At 47.3% G+C, this 22,189-nt stretch overlaps 1 protein-coding gene and 1 long non-coding RNA gene across 2 annotated transcripts in view; one reads left to right on the top strand and one right to left on the bottom strand.

Moving 5' to 3' along the window:
- Nucleotides 1-5,238, bottom strand: part of LOC139243029 (zinc finger protein 239-like) — a 31,153-nt gene extending 25,915 nt beyond the window's left edge. The window contains exon 1 of the mRNA XM_070870628.1: nucleotides 5,199-5,238. The gene's annotated coding sequence lies outside the window, so the exon portion shown is untranslated. The remainder of the gene's footprint in view (nucleotides 1-5,198) is intronic.
- Nucleotides 5,239-5,388: 150 nt separating this feature from the next.
- Nucleotides 5,389-7,007, top strand: LOC139243031 (uncharacterized). Its single transcript, XR_011589465.1, has 2 exons — nucleotides 5,389-5,469; nucleotides 6,161-7,007. It is a non-coding gene; the product is annotated as an uncharacterized lncRNA (long non-coding RNA).
- Nucleotides 7,008-22,189: the final 15,182 nt, after the last annotated feature.

The raw sequence follows: 22,189 nt of genomic DNA, 5'->3' as shown, positions 1-22,189 counted from the left end.
CTGGATAGAAGTCAAATAGATCAGCTTTGCTTTTAACACAGTGCTGTGGATTGTTGTCTTTCCCACCGGAGTGTTTAGCATCACCTGGCTGGAGCTCAGCGAGGACAATCTGGGGGGAGGATCGTACGGCGGGAACAGAACTTCAGCCTGGACACAGTCCTTCAGGGCCACACTGAGAGGGCCAAACGACACTTTGGTCTTTCTCATCTCTCTGCACTGACAGCACAGTCACCGTGCGGGTTAATCTTGAGGTGTGTAAGAAATGTGTCCCAGCCGCTCCCTTCCATGATTCAGAGTTCCTGGGCACGGAGCAGAAGGCTCCTTTACAACAGTGTTTCGAGTGGAGAAAAACAACGGTGAATGCTGGGAAGGTGCTGTCCAATCAGAGATTGGTGTAAAACTGCGATCTGATCCTGACTGAAAGTGGAACGGCAGGTTTATGTTTCCAGTATAAAAATGACTGTGGTAATTATTCTATGAAGATTTAAAGTGTTTGTGTGACAATCCTGAATCTACCATTTTAAAGCAGGCTTTAACACATTTAAACAAATCCGTTTAAAATAAATTAGTTAAAGTCTGCATTAAAATAGCAGACGGAGGAGTTCACAGGAGCCTGATAACTGCTGGTACAATTATACAACAGACAAGTGATCTCCAGATAAAGAAGGACCTGCAGCGTGTTTCCAGGAATTCCCTCTTTTATTGATGTGTGTGTGTTAGACACAAGGATAACTAAAACTACAGGACCCGGAACATCCACGGGGGTGCGATCCTGACAGTTACTCTGGGATCACTCCCGCTGTGGAACTCCACCACTGACCCAGCTGAAGGTTGTAGGCTCAGGGAGTGGGGCCTCCAGGAGTTAGCCCCTTTCCTGTATCTTCAACGGCTCAATAGAGTCAGGGATTGTTGCCTAAGATTGGAAGGTAGCTCACGTAGTTCCCAGTTTCAAAAATGGGGACAAATCAGAGCCAGATAAATAACAAAATAGTAAAATATTTTACAGGCACATCAATAAAATAAGGAAGGCTGGGATGGGAATAGGGCCATTAAGGGATAGACAGGGTAATACATAGGTAACGGTGGAGAAATGGCAGAAATAGTCAATCATTATTTCGCTTCAGTATTTACCAGGGAGATAGATCAGGTGGACATGACATTGGATGATGAGATTAGAAATTAGATAAGTGCATTTAAATTAAATAAACGAATCAAGCTCAAAGAGGACAAAACCCCTGGTCCAGATGGATTGCACCCACGCATTTAAAAATAATCTCGGGAACAGATAGAAAAGGCTTTACTATACATGTTTAGTAATTCGTTAGAAAAAGGTGCAGTGCCAGAGGACTGGCGGATAGCTAACGTAATAGCTATATTTAAGAAAGGGGACAGAACATGTACAGATAATTATAGACCAGCAGCTTAACATCGGTGGTAGTAAAAATAATATAATCCCTGCTAATGGAAAAAATAGAAGAACATCAGTCATTGAAAGTTGGCATGGAGGTACAGCAGGTAGTGAAGAAGGCAAATGGTATGTTGGCCTTTATAGCTAGGGGATTTGAGTATAGGAGCAGGGATGTCTTACTGTAGTTGTACAGGGCCTTAGTAAGGCCTAACGTGGAATATTGTGTTCAGTTTTGGTCTCCTAACCTGAGGAAGGACGTTTTTGCTATAGAGGGAGTGAAGCGAAGGTTCACCAGACTGATTCCTGGGATGGCAGGACTGACATATGAGGAGAGACTGGATCGACTGGGCCTGTATTCACTGGAGTTTAGAAGGATGAGAGGGGATCTCATAGAAACATATAACATTCTGATGGCACTGGACAGGTTAGATGCAGGAAGAATGTTCCCGATGTTGGGGAAGTCCAGAACCAGGGGACATAGTCTAAGGATAAGATGTAAGCCATTAGGACTGAGATGAGGAGACACTTCTTCACTCAGAGAGTTGTTAACCTGTGGAATTCCCCACCGCAGAGAGTTGTTGAGGCCAGTTCATTGGATATATTCAAGAGGGAGTTAGATATGGCCCTTGCAGTTAAAGGGATCAAGGGGTATGGAGAGAAAGCAGGAAATGGATACTGAGGTGAATGATCAGCTATGAGCTTATTGAATGGTGGTGCAGGCTCGAAGGGCCGAATGGCCTACTCCTGCACCTATTTTCTATGTTTCTCTGCTTCTATCCTGTCAATCCCCCTCAGAATTTTACATTTTGGAAATCCTGAAATATTACAGCCACTGGTTCCCCTTCATCCAACCTGCTAGTTACATCCTCAAAAAACTTAATAAGTTTGTTAAACACGATTTCCCTCCACAAAATCATATTGACTCTAAATAATCAGACCATGATTTTCTAAGTACTCTGTTACCACTTCTGTGGTAATGGATACCAGCATTTTCCCAACTACTGATGTCAGGCTAACTGGCCCGTAGTTCCCCGTTTTCTCTCTTCCTCCTTTCCTGACCGTGGAAGTGAGGCAGGCAGCCAGAGTGATACACCCCTGGGGCCTGCCCATCCTGGACCTACAACTTGCTGTTTGAGCCAGGCCCAAGAGCAGGTCCAGGAGAAGATCCTCCGTCTTACCCAACCCCTCCGCACCAGGCGACCAAAGATTAGGAGCATGGGGCTAAAGTGTAACCAAGAGTTGAGGAGCAGCACCTTCTGGTAACTATCCAGGTGCTGCAACCTCTCACACAATATATACATGGCCCATGGACTCCCCGAGGCCGCAAACAGCACAGGTGGCCTGGGAGTAGGAGGAAGCAGAAAAAGAATGCGTATGACAGATGTCAGGTCGAGAATACATCTGAGAGATCTGATGGTTTATGTGCACAAATCGCTGAAGGTGGCAGGACAGGTTATGAAAGCAGTTGAAAAAGCTTACGGGGTCCAGGGCTTCATGATTAGAGGTATAGAGTACAAAAGCATGGAAATGATGATGAACCTGCATAAAACACTGGTTCGGCCTCAACTGGAGTAGTGTGTCCCATTCTGGGCACCGCACTTTAGGAAGGATGTGAAGGGCTTAGTGAACGCGCAGAAAAGATATACGAGAATGATTCCAGGGATGAGGGACTTCAGTAATGTGGATAAACTAGAGAAGTTGTTCTCCTTAGAGCAGAGAAGATTTGATAGAGGTGTTCAAAATCATGAGAGGTCTGGACAGAGTAGATAGAGAGAAACTGTTCCCATTGGCAGAAGGGCAGAGAACCAGAGGAGACAGATTTAAAGTGATTGGCAAAAGAACATAGAAACATAGAAAATAGGTGTAGGAGTAGGCCATTCGGCCCATCTAGCCTGCACCGCCATTCAATGAGTTCATGGCTGAACATGCAACTTCAGTACCCCATTCCTGCTTTCTCGCCATACCCCTTGATCCCCCGAGTAGTAAGGACTACATCGAACTCCCTTTTGAATATATTTATTGAATTGGCCTCAACTACTTTCTGTGGTAGAGAATTCGACAGGTTCACCACTCTCTGGGTGAAGAAGTTTCTCCTCATCTCGGTCCTAAATGGCTTACCCCTTATCCTTAGACTGTGACCCCTGGTTCTGGACTTCCCCAACATTGGGAACAATCTTCCTGCATCTAACCTGTCTAAACCCGTCAGAAATTAAACGTTTCTACAAGGTCCCCTCTCATTCTTCTGAACTCCAGTGAATACAAGCCCAGTTGATCCAGTATTTCTTGATAGGTCAGTCCCACCATCCCGGGAATCAGTCTGGTGAATCTTCGCTGCACTCCATCAATAGCAAGAATGTCCTTCCTCAAGTTAGGAGACCAAAACTGTACACAATACTCCAGGTGTGGCCTCACCAAGGCCCTGTACAACTGTAGCAACACCTCCCTGCCCCTGTACTCAAATCCCCTCGCTATGAAGGCCAACATGCCATTTGCTTTCTTAACCGCCTGCTGTACCTGCATGCCAACCTTCAATGACTGATGTACCATGACACCCAGGTCTCGTTGCACCTCCCCTTTTCCTAATCTGTCACCATTCAGATAATAGTCTGTCTCTCTGTTTTTACCACCAAAGTGGATAACCTCACATTTATCCACATTATACTTCATCTGCCATGCATTTGCCCACTCACCTAACCTATCCAAGTCACTCTGCAGCCTCATAGCATCCTCCTCGCAGCTCACACTGCCACCCAACTTAGTGTCATCCGCAAATTTGGAGATACTACATTTAATCCCCTCGTCTAAATCATTAATGTACAATGTAAACAGCTGGGGCCCCAGCACAGAACCTTGCGGTACCCCACAAGTCACTGCCTGCCATTCTGAAAAGTACCCATTTACTCCTACTCTTTGCTTCCTGTCTGACAACCAGTTCTCAATCCACGTCAGCACACTACCCCCAATCCCATGTGCTTTAACTTTGCACATTAACCACAGGCAACGTGAGAAAAAACTTTTTTACACAACGAGTGGTTAGGATCCGGAATGCACGGCCTGAAGGGATGGTGGAGGCAGACTCAATCACTGCTTTCAAAAGGGAGTTGGATATGTATCTGAAGGAGAGGACATTTTCGGGCTACGGGGAAAAGGCAGGTGAGTGGGACTAGCTGAGGTACTCTTGCAGAGAGCCAGCAAGAGTTCAACAGGCCGAACGGCCTCCTTCTGTGCTGTAAATTTCTGTCATTCTAAATCTCTCCGCCTCGGTGTCAAATTATTCTCCATAACATCCTGAGAAGCGCCTGGGGATATTTTACTGTCAATCCAGGCTGGTGTTGTGAGGCGATGACGCGCCTGTTGCCCAGGTTACTGTTGTGAGGCGATGACGCGCCTATTGCCCAGGTTACTGTTGCGAGGCGATGACGCGCCTATTGCCCAGGTTACTGTTGTGAGGCGATGACGCGCCTGTTGCCCAGGTTACTGTTGTGAGGCGATGACGCGCCTATTGCCCAGGTTACTGTTGTGAGGCGATGACGCGCCTGTTGCCAGGGTTACTGGGACCCTAAAGCCCCGCCCACTCACTGGTCCTGGCCATGTTGGCCGCGCATGCGCCGTGACCCCGCCCTGTGCCAGAAGGCGGCCAGTGACCCCGCTGACCCGGGCCTGTCACCGCGCGGCAAACCCGGGGCCTGTGGGCTCTGATTCTGAGCCTGAGGCCTACACCGGGTGTGTATGAATTCTCCCCCGGCCCTCCCGAGGGTCCACATCCTCCCCCGCGCCCACAATCTCCTACCGCCTCCCCGCAGCGTCCGGTCACTGACGGCCATCTTCTCCTCCCGCGCATGCTCAGTGAGGGAGATCCGGGCTCAGCCCCGCCCCTCTCACACTCCGATTGGTTGGAGGACCAACCGCCCTCTCGGTCCTCCAACCCCGCCCCCGCTCTTCCTATTGGTCCGGAGCTGCCGTCAGTCTCCGGGTCAGTGTGAGCTGAGCATGCGCAGAGCGAGCACTGGAGACGCTCGGACGCTGAGACGAGCTCAGGCTGGAGCCGGACTCTGCACCGGGTGAGAATCAGCGGGGCGCCGGGGAGTCATCGATCGGCAAGTGGGCGGGGAGGCTTCAGAAACAACTGGAGTAGGCCGCAAGCCCCGAGTAATAACCCGAAACTCCCGCGTTTGCAGCGGCGGGTTTTTCTCCCGGTAACAGGCCCGGATTCACCGCCATCTTTGTACAGGAAGGCGGGAAGGTTCAGAGTGCAGCCCGCTCGCTTCATGGCGTTACAGCGCATGCGCAGCCATCATAGCACGGGAACCAAGTGGGCGGGACTTCAGTGTCTGTTCCCAACCGGGTCCCAGTGTCCGGGAGTGAAAGGTGTTGAAACACAGAAAATAGGTGCAGGAGTTGGCCATTCGGCCCTTCGAGCCTGCACCACCATTCAAAAAGATCATGGCTGATCATTCCCTCAGTATCCCTTTCCTGCTTTCTCCCCCTCCCCCTTGATCCCTTTAGCTGTAAGGACCGTATCTAACTCCCTCTGGAATATATCCAATGAACTCAGGTTTGCAGGCATGATGCTCCAGTCACACATTGACAGTAAGGGATGCTGTGGGGTACTCGCTGAGCCCCTAACTGAAAGTAATTAATACACTGAGTTTTGGGTTAAATGATCCTGGGCATGTAAAGGAATATTGTCCAGAAACTAGAACTGTCGGTTCTGAATTTCTATTCTGTACTTACAGTAAACTCCTTTTACAGAGTATTCGAAGGGGAGGATTTACAGACGGGAATCTCAAACCAAACAACATCAAGATCTGACAGAGTCACTTGATTTATCAGAACCTGAATATCATCGGCCTTTGACTGTGGAAGGAGAAATGTCTATCTGTTCCGTCTGTGGGAACAGATTTCAAACATCAGTGTGACTGGAAAAGCACCGAGACACACACACCCGAGAGTGTTCCAGTGCACTGACTGTGGAAAGAGCTTTAACCAGTTACACAGCCTGAAAAAACATTGCACCATTCCCAGCGGGGAGAAACCGTACACGTGTTGTGTATGAACGAGGCTTCAATTGATTGTCCAACCTGGAGAGACACAAGGATACCGGCAGCACGGAGAAACCGTGGAAATGTGAGGACTGTGGGAAGGGATTCAGATTCCCATCCCGGCTGGAAACTCATCGGCGCAGTCACACTGGGGAGAGGCCGTTCATCTGCTCCATGTGTGGGAAGGGTTTCCCTGATTCATCCAACCTGCTGACACACAAACGAACTCACACTGGGGAGAGGCCATTCATCTGCTCTAAGTGTGGGAAGGGATTCGCTCAGTCATCCGGCCTCCTGATACACCAACGAGTTCACACTGGGGAGAGGCCGTTCACCTGCTCCGTGTGTGGGAAGAGATTCACTCAGAGATCCACCCTGCTGAAACATCAGCGAGTTCACAATTGACGGCAGGGGCTGGATTCTGCTGTTAATCACAACTGGGACTGAACCATGTTCATTCTGGCAGTTGGAGTTTATTTCTGCTGAGGTTAATAACCCTGTAACTGGGCTATAGTTTGATATTCTGTAAGTGTCAAATAAATCAGCTTTCTTTTAAACACCGTGTGCCTAGTCCTTGATATCTCAATGATAAGACGAGCTGATTGAGGACTTGTTATGAACTGGGTGGAATCTATCTTAGAATGGAGTTCCCACAACTTTTTAAAAGATGGATCTACACGATGTCCAAGTCTGACATTCGATTTCACCCGATGGGAAATATTCTGATAATCTGTTACTGTCATGGGACAAAGCAGCATCGTTACTTTAACATCAGTTTAATCAAACTCAATGGGCAATCCAATCTCCAAAGGGAAATGACTCCTTAAAGCTGATGATGTCGGCAGTTCTGTAGCTCATTTCTCACTGTGTTTGTTCTTTATTTGTTCATTCTCGGGATGTGGGCGAACCAGCCTGCATTTATTGACCATCCTTAATTGCCCCTTTAGAAGGTGATGGTGAGCCGCTGCCTTCTTGAACCGAGCACAGGGGTGATGGGCGAATGAGATTATCGCAATAGGCCCTGACTTTCACACACTGTCGGTGAGACCCGATCTTTGTTTTTCTGCACGAGATACTGCCTGTGTGATCATCACACTAGATCCACAGTGTGTTCAGCATGACACTAGAGTCTGCCTCTGTTATTATTGGATCAAACACTGTCTTGTTACTCTAACAGTGGGCCATGCATTTGCTGTTATTACTCTGGACCCTGTCTCCACTCTTACTGTATGAGACCCTGTCTCTGGAATTGTTACACGAGACCTGGCCTCTGCTATTATGTTTATATTTCTGTTTCCATTACACTGGACCCTGTCTCTGTTTATATTATACTGGACCCCGTCTCTGTTTATATTACACGGGACCCCGTCTCTGTTTATATTACATGGGACCCTGTCTCTGTTTATATTACACTAGACCCTGTCCCTGTTTATATTACACTAGACCCTGTCTCTGTTTATATTACACTGGACCCTGTCTCTGTTTATATTACACGGGACCCTGTCCCTGTTTATATTACACTGGACCATATCTCTGTTTATATTAGACTGGACCCTGTCTCTGTTTATATTACACTGGACCCTGTCTCTGTTTATATTACACTAGACCCTGTATCTGTTTATATTACACTAGACCCTGTCTCTGTTTATATTACACTAGACCCTGTCCCTGTTTATATTACACTTGACCCTGTCCCTGTTTATATTACACTGGACCCTGTCTCTGTTTATATTACACAAGACCCTGTCACTGTTTATATTACACGAGACCCTTCTCTGTTTATATTACACGAGACCCTTGAGAATGTGAATCGAGGGATTCTGAATGTGTCAAGTTGTGAAGAGACTCATGGGAAGATAGCTGAAAGAAATGTCAAGCTGCAATAGTGCAATACTTGCAGTGTCGACACAAAAACGGGTTACTCAGAGTTATGGTCAAACACGAGTTACACGAAAAGCAAAGTCAGGCATGAGTCAGACGAAAGACTGCTATAACAAGCCATAAAATAGGGAAGAATCCGTAGCAAAACTATAAAGAAGCTAACATGAGCGCCCGCCCTGATTCGGGGACTTGTCGGCCTGCCATTGGACGTACTCGGGGGGGTGGGGCGGGGGGGGGGAGAAAGGGATTGGATGGACCAAGTGCTAATCAAATGTATTATGTTCTGAAAATGTATAACTGTTGAGCTTTTGCATTGTATAGGGGCTTGTCCAGAGGAAGTTGAACAAACTTTGATTGAGAGTGTTCCTTTGTCTTGACAAGTCCTGGCCGGAGAATCTTCAATAAAGGTATTTTACAGAAAAGGCAACAAGGGTGTTCGAGTCAGTGTATTCGCTGAAACAGATTGAGGTAAAAATAATCCGTATTAACACTGTCTGCCAACCAGTTCTCAACCACGTTAGCACACTACCCCCAATCCCATGTGCTTTAACTTTAAACATTAATCTCTTGTGTGAAAGTCCAAATACACCACATCAACTGGTTCTCCCTTTTCCACTCTACTGGAAACATCCTCAAAAAATTCCAGAAGATTTGTCAAGCATGATTTCTTTTTCACAAATCCATGCTGACTTGGACCTATCATGTCACCTCTTTCCAAATGCGCTCCTATGACATCCTTAATAATTGATTCCATCATTTTACCCACTACCGATGTCAGGCTGACCGGTCTCCCTCCTTTTTTTAAAAAGTGGGGTTACATTGGCTACCCTCCACTCCATAGGAACTGATCCAGAGTCTATGGACTGGTGGAAAATGGCTGTCAATGCATCCGCTATTTCCAAGGCCACCTCCTTAAGTACTCTGGGATGCAGTCCATCAGGCCCTGGGGATTTATCGGCCTTCAATCCCATCAATTTCTCCAACACAATTTCCCAACTAATAAGGATTTTCCTCAGTTCCTCCTTCTTACTAGACCCTCGGACCCCTTTTATATCCGGAAGGTTGTTTGTGTTCTCCTTAGTGAATACCGAACCAAAGTACTTGTTCAATTGTTCTACCATTTCTTTGTTCCCGTTATGACTTCCCCTGATTCTGACTGCAGGGGACCTACGTTTGTCTTTACTAACCTTTTTCTCTTTACATATCTATAGAAGCTTTTGCAGTCCGTTTTAATGTTCCCTGCAAGCTTCCTCTCGTACTCTATTTTCCCTGCCCTAACCAAACCCTTTGTCCTCCTCTGCTGAGTGCTAAATTTCTCCCAGTCCCCAGGTTCGCTGCTATTTCTGGCCAATTTGTATGCTACTTCCTTGGCTTTAATACTATCCCTGATTTCCCTTGATAGCCACGGTTGAGCCACCTTCCCTTTTTTATTTTTACACCAGACAGGCATGTACAATTGTTGTAGTTCATCCATGCGGTCTCTAAATGTCTGCCATTGCCCATCCACTGTCAACCCCTTGAGTATCTTTGGCCAATCTATCCGAGCCAATTCACGCCTCATACCTTCAAAGTTACCCTTCTTTAAGTTCTGGACCATGGTCTCTGAATTAACTGTTTCATTCTCCATCCTAATTTAGAATGTCACCATATTATGGTCACTCTTCCCCAAGGGGCCTCGCACAACATAGAAACATAGAAACATAGAAAATAGGTGCAGGAGCAGGCCATTCAGCCCTTCTAGCCTGCACCGCCATTCAATGAGTTCATGGCTGAACATGAAACTTCAGTACCCCCTTCCTGCTTTCTCGCCATAACCCTTGATCCCCCGAGTAGTAAGGACTTCATCTAACTCCCTTTTGAATATATTTAGTGAATTGGCCTCAACTACTTTCTGTGGTAGAGAATTCCACAGGTTCACCACTCTCTGGGTGAAGAAGTTTCTCCTCATCTCGGTCCTAAATGGCTTACCCCTTATCCTCAGACTGTGACCCCTGGTTCTGGACTTCCCCAACATTGGGAACATTCTTTCTGCATCTAACCTGTCTAAACCCGTCAGAATTTTAAACGTTTCTATGAGGTCCCCTCTCATTCTTCTGAACTCCAGTGAATACAAGCCCAATTGATCCAATCTTTCTTGATAGGTCAGTCCCGCCATCCCGGGAATCAGTCTGGTGAACCTTCGCTGCACTCCCTCAATAGCAAGAATGTCCTTCCTCAAGTTAGGAGACCAAAACTGTACACAATACTCCAGGTGTGGCCTCACCAAGGCCCTGTACAACTGTAGCAACACCTCCCTGCCCCTGTATTCAAATCCCCTCGCTATGAAGGCCAACATGCCATTTGCTTTCTTAACCGCCTGCTGTACCTGCATGCCAACCTTCAATGACTGATGTACCATGACACCCAGGTCTCGTTGCACCTTCCCTTTTCCTAATCTGTCACCATTCAGATAATAGTCTGTCTCTCTGTTTTTACCACCAAAGTGGATAACCTCACATTTATCCACATTATACTTCATCTGCCATGCATTTGCCCACTCACCTAACCTATCCAAGTCACTCTGCAGCCTAATAGCATCCTCCTCGCAGCTCACACTGCCACCCAACTTAGTATCATCCGCAAATTTGGAGATACTGCATTTAATCCCCTCGTCTAAATCATTAATGTACAATGTAAACAGCTGGGGCCCCAGCACAGAACCTTGCGGCACTCCACTAGTCACTGCCTGCCATTCTGAAAAGTACCCGTTTACTCCTACTCTTTGCTTCCTGTCTGACAACCAGTTCTCAATCCACGTCAGCACACTACCCCCAATCCCATGTGCTTTAACTTTGCACATTAATCTCTTGTGTGGGACCTTGTCGAAAGCCTTCTGAAAGTCCAAATATACCACATCAACTGGTTCTCCTTTGTCCACTTTACTGGAAACATCCTCAAAAAATTCCAGAAGATTTGTCAAGCATGATTTCCCTTTCACAAATCCATGCTGACTTGGACCTATCATGTCACCATTTTCCAGATGCACTGCTATGACATCCTTAATAATTGATTCCATCATTTTACCCACTACTGAGGTCAGGCTGACCGGTCTATAATTCCCTGTTTTCTCTCTCCCTCCTTTTTTAAAAAGTGGGGTTACATTGGCTACCCTCCACTCCATAGGAACTGATCCAGAGTCAATGGAATGTTGGAAAATGACTGTCAATGCATCCGCTATTTCCAAGGCCACCTCCTTAAGTACTCTAGGATGCAGGCCATCAGGCCCTGGGGATTTATCTGCCTTCAATCCCATCAATTTCCGCAACACAATTTCCCGACTAATAAAGATTTCCCTCAGTTCCTCTTCCTTAATAGACCCTCTGACCACTTTTATATCCGGAAGGTTGTTTGTATCCTCCTTAGTGAATACCGAACCAAAGTACTTGTTCAATTGATCCGCCATTTCTTTGTTCCCCGTTATGACTTCCCCTGATTCTGACTGCAGGGGACCTACGTTTGTCTTCACCAACCTTTTTCTCTTTACATACCTATAGAAACTTTTGCAATCCGCCTTAATGTTCCCTGCAAGCTTCTTCTCGTACTCCATTTTCCCTGTCCTAATCAAACCCTTTGTCCTCCTCTGCTGAGTTCTAAATTTCTCCCAGTCCCCAGGTTCGCTGCTATTTCTGGCCAATTTGTATGCCACTTCCTTGGCTTTAATACTATCCCTGATTTCCCTAGATAGCCACGGTTGAGCCACCTTCCCCTTTTTATTTTTACGCCAGACAGGAATGTACAATTGTTGTACTTCATCCATGCGGTCTCTAAATGTCTGCCATTGCCCATCCACAGTCAACCCCCTAAGTATCATTCGCCAATCTATCCTAGCCAATTCACGCCTCATACCTTCAAAGTTACCCTTCTTTAAGTTCTGGACCATGGTCTCTGAAATTACTGTTTCATTCTCCATCCTAATGCAGAATTCCACCATATTATGGTCACTCTTCCCCAAGGGGCCTCGCACAATGAGATTGCTAATTAATCCTCTCTCATTACACAACACCCAGTCTAAGATGGCCTCCTCCCTAGTTGGTTCCTCAACATATTGGTCTAGAAAACCATCCCTTATGCACTCCAGGAAATCCTCCTCCACCGTATTGCTTCCAGTTTGGCTAGCCCAATCTATGTGCATATTAAAGTCACCCATTATAACTGCTACACCTTTATTGCATGCACCCCTAATTTCCTGTTTGATGCCCTCCCCAACATCCCTATTACTGTTTGGAGGTCTGTACACAACTCCTACTAACGTTTTTTGCCCTTTGGTGTTCTGCAGCTCTACCCATATAGATTCCACATCATCCAAGCTAATGTCTTTCCTAACTATTGCATTAATCTCCTCTTTAACCAGCAATGCTACCCCACCTCCTTTTCCTTTTATTCTATCCTTCCTGAATGTTGAATACCCCTGAATGTTGAGTTCCCAGCCCTGATCATCCTGGAGCCACGTCTCCGTAATCCGTAATCCCAATCACATCATATTTGTTAACGAGATTGCTAATTAATCCTCTCTCATTACACAACACCCAGTCTAAGATGGCCTCCCCCCTAGTTGGTTCCTCGACATATTGGTCTAGAAAACCATTCCTTATGCACTCCAGGAAATCCTCCTCCACCATATTGCTTCCAGTTTGGTTAGCCCAATCTATATGCATATTGAAGTCACCCAAGGTAACTGCTGCACCTTTATTGCATGCACCCCTAATTTCTTGTTTGATGCCCTCCCCAACATCACTACTACTGTTTGGAGGTCTGTACACAACTCCCACTAACGTTTTTTGCCCTTTGGTGTTCTGCAGCTCTACCCATATAGATTCCACATCATCCAAGCTAATGCCCTTTCTAACTATTGCATTAATCTCCTCTTTAACCAGCAATGCTACCCCACCTCCTTTTCCTTTTATTCTATCCTTCCTGGTTGTTGCAGATGGGATTCGGCCCACCGAATACAAAACAGAGGCGATTTGACAAGCACTGAGGCCCTGCAACACATCGGAGTTGTGTTCATTCCTGGGACTGTTGAACTATTTCGGGAACTTTCTGCCGAACTTGAGCACGTTGTTGGAGCCGCTGCACGTGCTCCTGCGTAAGGGTTGCGATTGGTTTTGGGGGGACTGTCAGGAACGGGCTTTTGATCGGGCGCGAAACCTACTTTGTTCAAACAAGTTGTTGACCCTGTGTGACCCCTGAAAAAAATTGGTTCTGACAGGTGATGCATCGTCCTATGGGGTTGGGTGCGTGTTGCAGAGGGCAATACTGAGGGTCAACTACAACCTGTGGCTTATGCCTCCAGGTCGCTCTCTCAAGCAGAACGGGGATAGGGGATGGTCGAGAAGGAAAAGCTTGCATGTGCCTATGGTGTAAAAAAAATGCATCAGTACCTCTTTGGTCAGAAGTTTGAATTGGAGACGGACCACAAGCCATTAACATCCTTGTTGTCAGACAGCAAGGCTATCAATGCCAATGCATCAGCTTGCATACAGCGATGGGCTCTCATGCTGGCTGCTTATGACTACTCCATCCGGCACCGGCCCGGCACTGAAAATTGCGCTGACGCGCTCAGCAGGCTCCCACTGGCCACCACTGAGGGGGCAGCGGAGCAAAGCGCTGAGATGGTCATGGCTGTCGATGTCTTTGACAACGCAGGCTCCCCCATCATAGCCCGCCAGATCAAAATCTGGACAGAGATCCCCTCCTATCCTGATTAAGAAATGTGTCCTGACTGGGGATTGGGCGCCCACACACGGAGCATGCCCTGAGGAGGTCAGGCCGCTCTACAGACGGATGGATGAGCTCTCCATCCAAGCTGACTGCCTACTGCGGGGTAGCCGGGTAGTTATGCCCCAGAAGGGCAGGGAGGCATTCATCAGGTAACTCCATAGCGAGCACCCAGGCATTGTGCTGATGAAGGCCATTGCCCGGTCACATGTTTGGTGGCCTGGAATTGATTCATACCTGGAACACTGTGTTCGCAGGTGCACGATGTGTGCCCAGCTGGGTAATACCCCCAGGAGGCCCCGCTCAGCCCGTGGCCATGGTCACGTATTCATGTTGACTATGCGGGCCCGTTCATGGGCAAGATGTTCCTTATTGTGGTAGATGCATACTCGAAATGGATCGAGTGCATCATCCTGAATTCATGCACGTCATCCACCACCGTGGAAAGCCTACGTGCGATCTTTGCAACCCATGGCTTGCCGGTCATCCTGGTTAGTGATAATGGCCCATGTTTCACAAGCTACGAATTCGGAGAATTTATGTTGGGCAATGGCATCAATCATGTCAGGACTGCGCCATTCAAGCCAGCCTCCAATGGCCAGGCGGAACGTGCGGTCCAAATCATTAAGCAAGGTATGCTCAAGATTCAAGGACCCTCCCTACAATGCCGCCTATCGCGTCTCCTGCTGGCCTATAGATCCCGCCCGCACTCACTCACGGGGGTCCCACCCGCAGAGCTACTAATGAAACGGACACTCAAAACTCTGTTGTCCCTCATTCACCCAGTCCTGACCGACTTCCGCAAGCGCAAGTCACAAAACGAGTACCATGACCGTAATGCGAGGGGGAGATGTATAGAAATAAATGATCCTGTATTCGTCCTCAATCATGCCATGGGGTCCAAATGGCTTGAGGGCACTGTAATTGACAAAGAGGGGAATAGGGTCATCGTGGTAAAACTTAACAATGGTCAGATATACCGTAAGTATCTGGATCAAGTAAAAAAAAAGGTTCAGCATGGACACGGAGGAACCTGAAGAAGACTATGAGATGGAGCTCACAACACCGCCAGTGAAGGAGCAACAAGAGCAATCAGAAGAATGCACAGTCCCTGAGGTCAGCCCGGACCGGCCGGAATCACCACAGGTAACAGACACTCACGTCAGTGTCCAACAACCAGAGCCCCAACTGCGGCGCTCCACGAGGGAGTGTAGACCACCTGAAAGACTAAACCTATGATCCCCAATAAGACTTTGGGGGGGGGGAGGAGGTGATGTCATGTGTGTAACCACAATGTAACACCACTGTATTACTGAAAACACTCAACCTAGATACACACCTTGACCATAAGGGGTGAACTTGTGGGAGGCACTCCTTACCTGATCACACAGGTATAAAAAGGGAGGTCCCATGCAGGGTCACCTTCTTTGGAGTCCTGTGAATAAAGAGTTACGGTCACAGAGTGACCTTGTCCCCAGAAAGTGTCTCGTGTGGTTTCATACTGTAGAGTAAGGACTTTACAATAAGAATTAGGAGCAGGAGTATGCCATTCGGCCCCTCAAGCCTGCACTGCCATTCAATGAGATCATGGCTGATCTTCGACCTCAACTCTACTTTCCTGCACTATTCCCATAACCTTTGATTCCCTTTATATACAAAAATTTAACGTTCTCTATCTTGAATATACTCAACAACTGACCTTCCACAGCTCTCTGGGGTAGAGAATTCCAAAGATTCACCACCCTCTGAGTGAAGAGGTTTCTCCTTATCTCAGTCCTAAATGGCCAACCCCTTATTCTGAGACTGGGACCCCTGGTTCTAGACTCCTCAGCCAGAGGCAACATCCTCCCTGCATCTACCCTGTCAAGCCCTGTAAGAATTTTGTATGTTTCAATGATATCACCTCTCATTCTTCTAAACGCTCGAGAATATAGGCCTAGTCTACTCAGTCTCTCCTCATAGGACAATCCCCCCATCCTAGGAATTCAGTCTGGTGAACCTTCGTTGCCATCCTCAACATCAAGTACATCCTTCCTTAGCTAAGCAGCCAAAACTGTACACAATACTCAGCTGCAGTCTCACCAAGGCCCTATATAATTGCAGTAAGACATCTTTATTCTTATCCTCAAATCCTCTTGTAATAAAGGCCAACAAATCATTTGCTTTCTTAATTGCTTGCTGTACCTGCAAATTAACGTTGTGATCCGTGCATAAGGACACCAAGGTCCCTCTGAACATTAACATTTCCCAATCTCTCATCATTTCAAGTAGCTGTTTCCAGTCCACTTTGGCTAAATCACAACTCAACCTAGTAAAATTGGCTTTTCCCCAATTGAGAACTTTTATTCCTGGTCTATCTTTGTCCTTTTCCATAAATCTAACTGAATTGTGATCACGAGCACCAACATGCTGTCCCACTGATAGCCCTTCTACCTGCCCAGCTTCAGTCACTAATACTAAGTCCAGAACTTCCCCCTCTCTTGTTGGGCTTGCTACGTACTGGCTAAAAAGTTCTGCTGGTTGCTGACCCCTCTGTGAAGGGAAATAGGTCCTTCCTATCCACTCTATCTAGGCCCCTCATAATTTTATACACTTCATTAAGGTCTCCCCTCATCCTCTTCTGTTCCAAAGAAAACAAACGATTAAGAGGGTTGGTGGGCTGGAGGAGGTTACAGAGATCGGGAGGGTTAGGCCCTGGAGAGATTTGAACAAGATTGAGTAGTTTAAAGGCTGATGCCACCAGCCGTCTCACCCAGCACAGAATGTGACTCACTACCAACAGGAAGGATGTTACTTTAACTACTACAAATGCATAATGAGGGGAAATCAATCTTTGTACCTTTAACTAACAGCGACATGGAAAGAGGGAAATTAATGACCTTTAAACACCTGGTCCACTTGGCACTGAAGTGTCTGAAACTCATAATAGGAACTCCATGGAAATAAAATACTGACAGATGTTAAACTGTTTTGTGACAAAAGAAATCTCAATTTAACCTTAAAAAAAAATAGTTTAACAGGGGTTCACAGACTCACCTGATAGGCTGACTCAGGATCCACCCCGCAAGCACCGCGATTGGTTGCAGAACACACTGCTCCCTTGGCCCTCCGGCCTCTGAGCTCTCTTCCTGTTGGTTCCCAAGGCAAGCAATCACCACTCGCCAACATTACGCTGCCAGATGAAGTTGAGAGGCTCAGAGGAAGAAATAAAATGAGGCTGTGAATCTTAATTAAGAAATAAAATTAGAGAAGCATGATTAAATGAACGAGGAGGGGCAATATAAACTAAAGGGTACAATCCTAAAGGGGGTGCATGAACAGTGAGACCTGCGGGTATAGGGGCACAAATCACTGAAGGTGGCAGGACACGTTGAGAAAGCAGTTTAAAAAGCTTACAGGATCCTGGGCATCACACAGTACAAAAGCAATGAGGTTATGATGAACCTTTGTAAAACACTGGTTCGGCCTCAACTGGAGCATTGTGTCCAATTCTGGGCACCGCACATTAGGATGGGATGGTCTTCGAGAAGGTGCAGAAAAGATTTACAAAGATGATTCACGAGATGTGGGACTTCAGTTACGTGGATTGACTGGAGAAGCTGGTGTTGTTGTCCTTTTAGGCAGCGAGTGGTTAGGATCTGGAATGCACGGCCTGAAAGGGTGGTGGAGGCAGACTCAATCACAGCTTTCAAAAGGGAATTGGATAAGTATCTGAAAGAAAACATTTGCAGGGCCGGGGGAAAGGGCGGGGCAGTGGGACTCGCTGGGAGCCGGCAAGGGCTCGAGGGGCCGAATGGCCTTCCGTGCTGTAACCATTCTCTGATTGTGTGAGCAGAACCACTCTGTTCCCTGACTCAATCTAAAGCCTTCCTGACTGTGAGCACCTGTTAAACCTGCCCTGCACCTTCACTGCTCCAAGGAGAACCACCCCAGATGCTGCAGCCATCATCTTATTGAATGGCGGCAGGCCCGAGGGGCCAAATGGCGACTCATCTCCTATTTCTGATGTTCTCATGTGTTCATGTCACAGAGAAACATAGAAAATAGGTGCAGGAGTAGGCCATTCGGCCCTTTGAGCCTGCACCGCCATTCAGTAAGATCATGGCTGATCATTGACCTCAGTACCCCTTTCCTGCGGTCTCTCCATACCCCATGAACCCCTTGAGCTGTAAGGACCATGTCTCACTCCCTCTTCAATATATCCAACAAACTGGTCCCCATCCTGCACCTGATGGCCTCCCTGCAGTAAGATGGCCGCCGCGCATGCTCCTTGCCCTGCAGCGGCACCATGGTCAGCATTGTGACGTCAGGAAGCCCCGCCCCCCGGACAGTAACCAAGGCCCGCCCACGCCGTGAGTCTGTGACGCAGGAAGGCTGGGCGCGCTGCCCGGGCCGCTCCTCCATCCACCGCGGCGTCCGCCGGTCATCTCCCACAAGAGGCTGCCCCCGCGCCTGCGCACAACTCCTCACCCGGGCCCCCGAGCTCAAAGGCCGCGAGCGGAGCCTCCCGCGCGCAGCACTCAGCCCGCAGCCAATGGCGGGGCGGCGCGGGGCACCAGCCCACCCAGCGCGCGCTGCTCCGCGCCAATCAGCGGCGGGGGGCGGGGCCGCGGCACCGATCAATCAATGGGCGAACAATGCAGGGCGCGCGGTGCTGATGGGAAAGTGTCTGTGACGACACAAAGACAAGATGCTGCAAGTGTCCGCGGCTCAGGCAGCAACAGGGAATGGTGGCTCACAACTGGAGAGTGTTGGCAAAGGGGGGAAGGCAGGAGAGATCAGAGAGACAACAGGGAGGGAGGGTCACAACTGGAGAGTGTTGGCAAAGGGGGGAAGGGGGGAGAGATCAGAGAGACAGCAGGGAGGGTGGGTCACAACTGGAGAGTGTTGGCAAAGGGCAGATGGTGAAGGAGCACTGAAAGGGGGGAAGGCAGGAGAGATCAGAGAGACAACAGGGAGGGTGGGCCCAATTCAAATGGGAATGGCAGGAGTTAGTTCGAAAAACATGAGTCAGGACCGGGTGTGAATGGTGGGACAAGGGGAGGGAGGGCGGAAGAACATGAGAAATAGGAGCAGGTGTGGGCCACCCGGCCCTCCGAGCATGCTCCCCATTCAATAAAATCATGGACTCAGCTCCACTTCCCTGCCCACTCCCCATGACCCTTTACTCCCTTATCGCTCAAAAATCTGTCTATCTCTGCGTTAAATGTATTCAGTGACCCAGCCTGCACAGCTCTCTGGGGCAGAGAATTCCCGGATTCGCGATCCTTTGAGAGAAGAAATTCCTCGTCACAGTTTTAAATGGGCGGCCCCTTATTCTGAGTCTATGTCACCTAGATACAGAGAAAAGCTTGCTCCACACGATCCCATCAAAAACTGCCAGGGCAGGTACAGCACGGGTTAGACAGAAAGGTTTAGGCTGGGGGTTCCAGAACTTGGGGCATGGGCAACAGAAGGCACAGCCACCAAAGCCACCAACGGTCAAACAATTATAATCAGGGATGCTCAGGAAGACAGAATTAGAGGAGCACAGATATCTTGCAGGGGGTGGGGGGCAGGGGCTGTTGTAGAGCTGGAGGAGTTTATAGAACGAGGGAGGGGCGAGGCCACAGTGGGATTTGAAAATAATTGTTAGAATTTTGAAATCAAGGCATTGCTTAACCAAAAGCCAATGTCGGTCAGCGAGCACAGGGATGATGGGTGAGCTGGACTTGGTGCGAGTTAGGACACGGGCAGCCGAGTTTTGGATCAACTCTAGTTTATGTAGGATTGAATGTGGGAGGAGTGCATTGGAATAGACAAGTTCAGAAGTAACAAATGAGGGCTTCAGCAGTGGATGAGCTGAGGCAAGAACGGAGACAGGCGATGTTAGAGGTGGAAATAGGCAGTCTTAGTTATGCTGTGGCTATGTGGTCAAAAACTTATTTCAGGGTTAAGTAGGACACCAAGGTTGTGAACAGTCTGGTTCAGCCTCAGACAGAAGTTGGGGAGAGGGATGGAGTCAGTGGCTAGGGAACGGAGTTTGTGGCAATGACAATTACAAATATAAGAATATTTCACAGGTAAATGTGTGGATGAGTTTTTAAAATTAAATCGGTTCCAAAAACGGGTTCACTGATACAGAAATAACGGATTTCAAATCTTATGCAAGACAGTTCAATAAAGGGGCGGTTCAAAGGATTTCAGCTGAGTTTAAAGTGAGACACTGCAGTTAAGTCGACTACAACCACAAGTCATGTATTCAAACGGAACAAATTTGGGGTTTGATATGATAGAAGGTGAACTAGGTGAGAAGTGATATAAGTTAGATTAAGAAAAAGCCCTAAAATGGAACAGTCGGTAACAGAACATCAATCAATCTCCTCTGATCATGGAGAAATCAAATATTCGATACACTGTGTTTGAAACAAAGATAATTTATTCAACATTTATACACAATATTAATCTCCAGCTCAGGTATGGGGGTTATTAAAACCATCAGAAAGAAACAAGAGCTGCCAGAATGAACATGGTTCCGTGCCCAATGCAATCACAATAAATCCCTGTTCTATTCACAAATGCAGCCTTTCTCCTCAGTCTATTTAAAACTGAGATGAGGAGGTATTTCTTCTCTCAGAGGGTTGTAAATCTGTGGAATTCTCTGCCTCAGAGAGCCTTGGAGGCTGGGTCATTGAATATATTCAAGGTGGAGATAGACAGATTTTTGAGCGATAGGAAAGTACAGGGTTATGGGTGTAATGTCTGTAAACTTGTAATGTTTGTAGCTCCACACTGTGGATGTGGACGTATTGTGTACTGCAACTGCATAGTTAATAATAAACAGAATCAGGCAGATTCCGGAGGCTTCTGAGAGACCTGCCTGCCATGTTAGGAGCTGTGTGTGCTGTGCTCTGTGAAGACATTTGGCGGCGAGATGGGATACTTTTTGGATGATTTAAAACTTAAATTTTGTTGGTGAAGGATTCAGCAAGTTGACAGAGAGCCTTTGGAAGTTTCTGTCTTTGGAAAAAGCTACAAAATCCGAGGTAAAATACAGCACACGGTGTGTGAACAGCTAGAGATTAAAATGGCAGGTGTAATCAGACATTTGGGGGAACGCTTTAAAGCGTATGTAGATCGGCTAGAAATGTATTTCACTGCAAATAACATAATCGAAGTTCCAGAAATGCAGTCCAGTCCGGGCTGTATTGGAATGTAAGAAAGGGATCTTCTTATCGGAGGCAGGTCTGATATTGTACGAAACCCTTGTAAATCTGCTTGTGCCTGACGAGCCAAAGGACACAACGCTTAAAGAGATTTTAACGAAGCTGGAGCAGCACTATAACCCCAAACCGTTAGAAATTGCTGAAAGCTATCGTTTCGGGATTCGGAATCAAAAGGCTGATGACAGTATCAGTGATTACATCGTAGCATTAAAAAAGCTATCGATGCACTGTCATTTTGGAATCTTTCAAAAATGAGCATCACAGGATCGTTTTGTTTGTGGGGTGAAAAATGATGCGATCAGAAGGAAGTTATTGATGACGGATGACTTGACTTTTGAGATTGCTTGTCAGACAGCGAGGTCGATGGGCCTGGCCGAACAACATTCCCGAATATTAAATAATAATTACAGTCATCAGTCAACTGAGGTAAATCACCTGCAGGTTCAAAGTAAAAGACGGTGGGGGCCCAAAGTCTCAGAAACTGGAAATTCTAACAGAGCGTCGAAGTCGTGCTATAGGTGCCTGGGACAACACATTGCTCAAAGTTGTCCATACGTGAAGGCAGAGTGTTTCTTCTGCAGGAAGACTGGGCATCTTGTGAAGGCATGCCGACTGAAGGTAAACCAGCTTTTAAAGCTATGAGTCCAGCGTTCAAAGCGATGAGTAGAAATCCCAAGATTCAGAAAGCATCAAAATCCACATAGATGTTGCGGGATTCAAGATACCAATGGAAATTTACACGGGTGCATCCGTGAGTGTAGTACCAGAGTTGCTGTACCTCGACAAATTGCGTGATTTCCAACTGGAGAAATCCAAGATAGAGCTGCGAGGCTACTCGGGAGAAACAATTCTTGTGGTAGGTTGTATCACTGTACCGGTGAAATATAAAGATCAAT

Source organism: Pristiophorus japonicus, unplaced genomic scaffold (assembly GCF_044704955.1).
Source record: "Pristiophorus japonicus isolate sPriJap1 unplaced genomic scaffold, sPriJap1.hap1 HAP1_SCAFFOLD_158, whole genome shotgun sequence".
Taxonomy (NCBI): Eukaryota; Metazoa; Chordata; class Chondrichthyes; family Pristiophoridae; genus Pristiophorus; species Pristiophorus japonicus.
The sequence above is the reverse complement of the archived record's forward strand: the minus strand, read 5'-3'. Positions and strand labels throughout refer to the sequence as shown.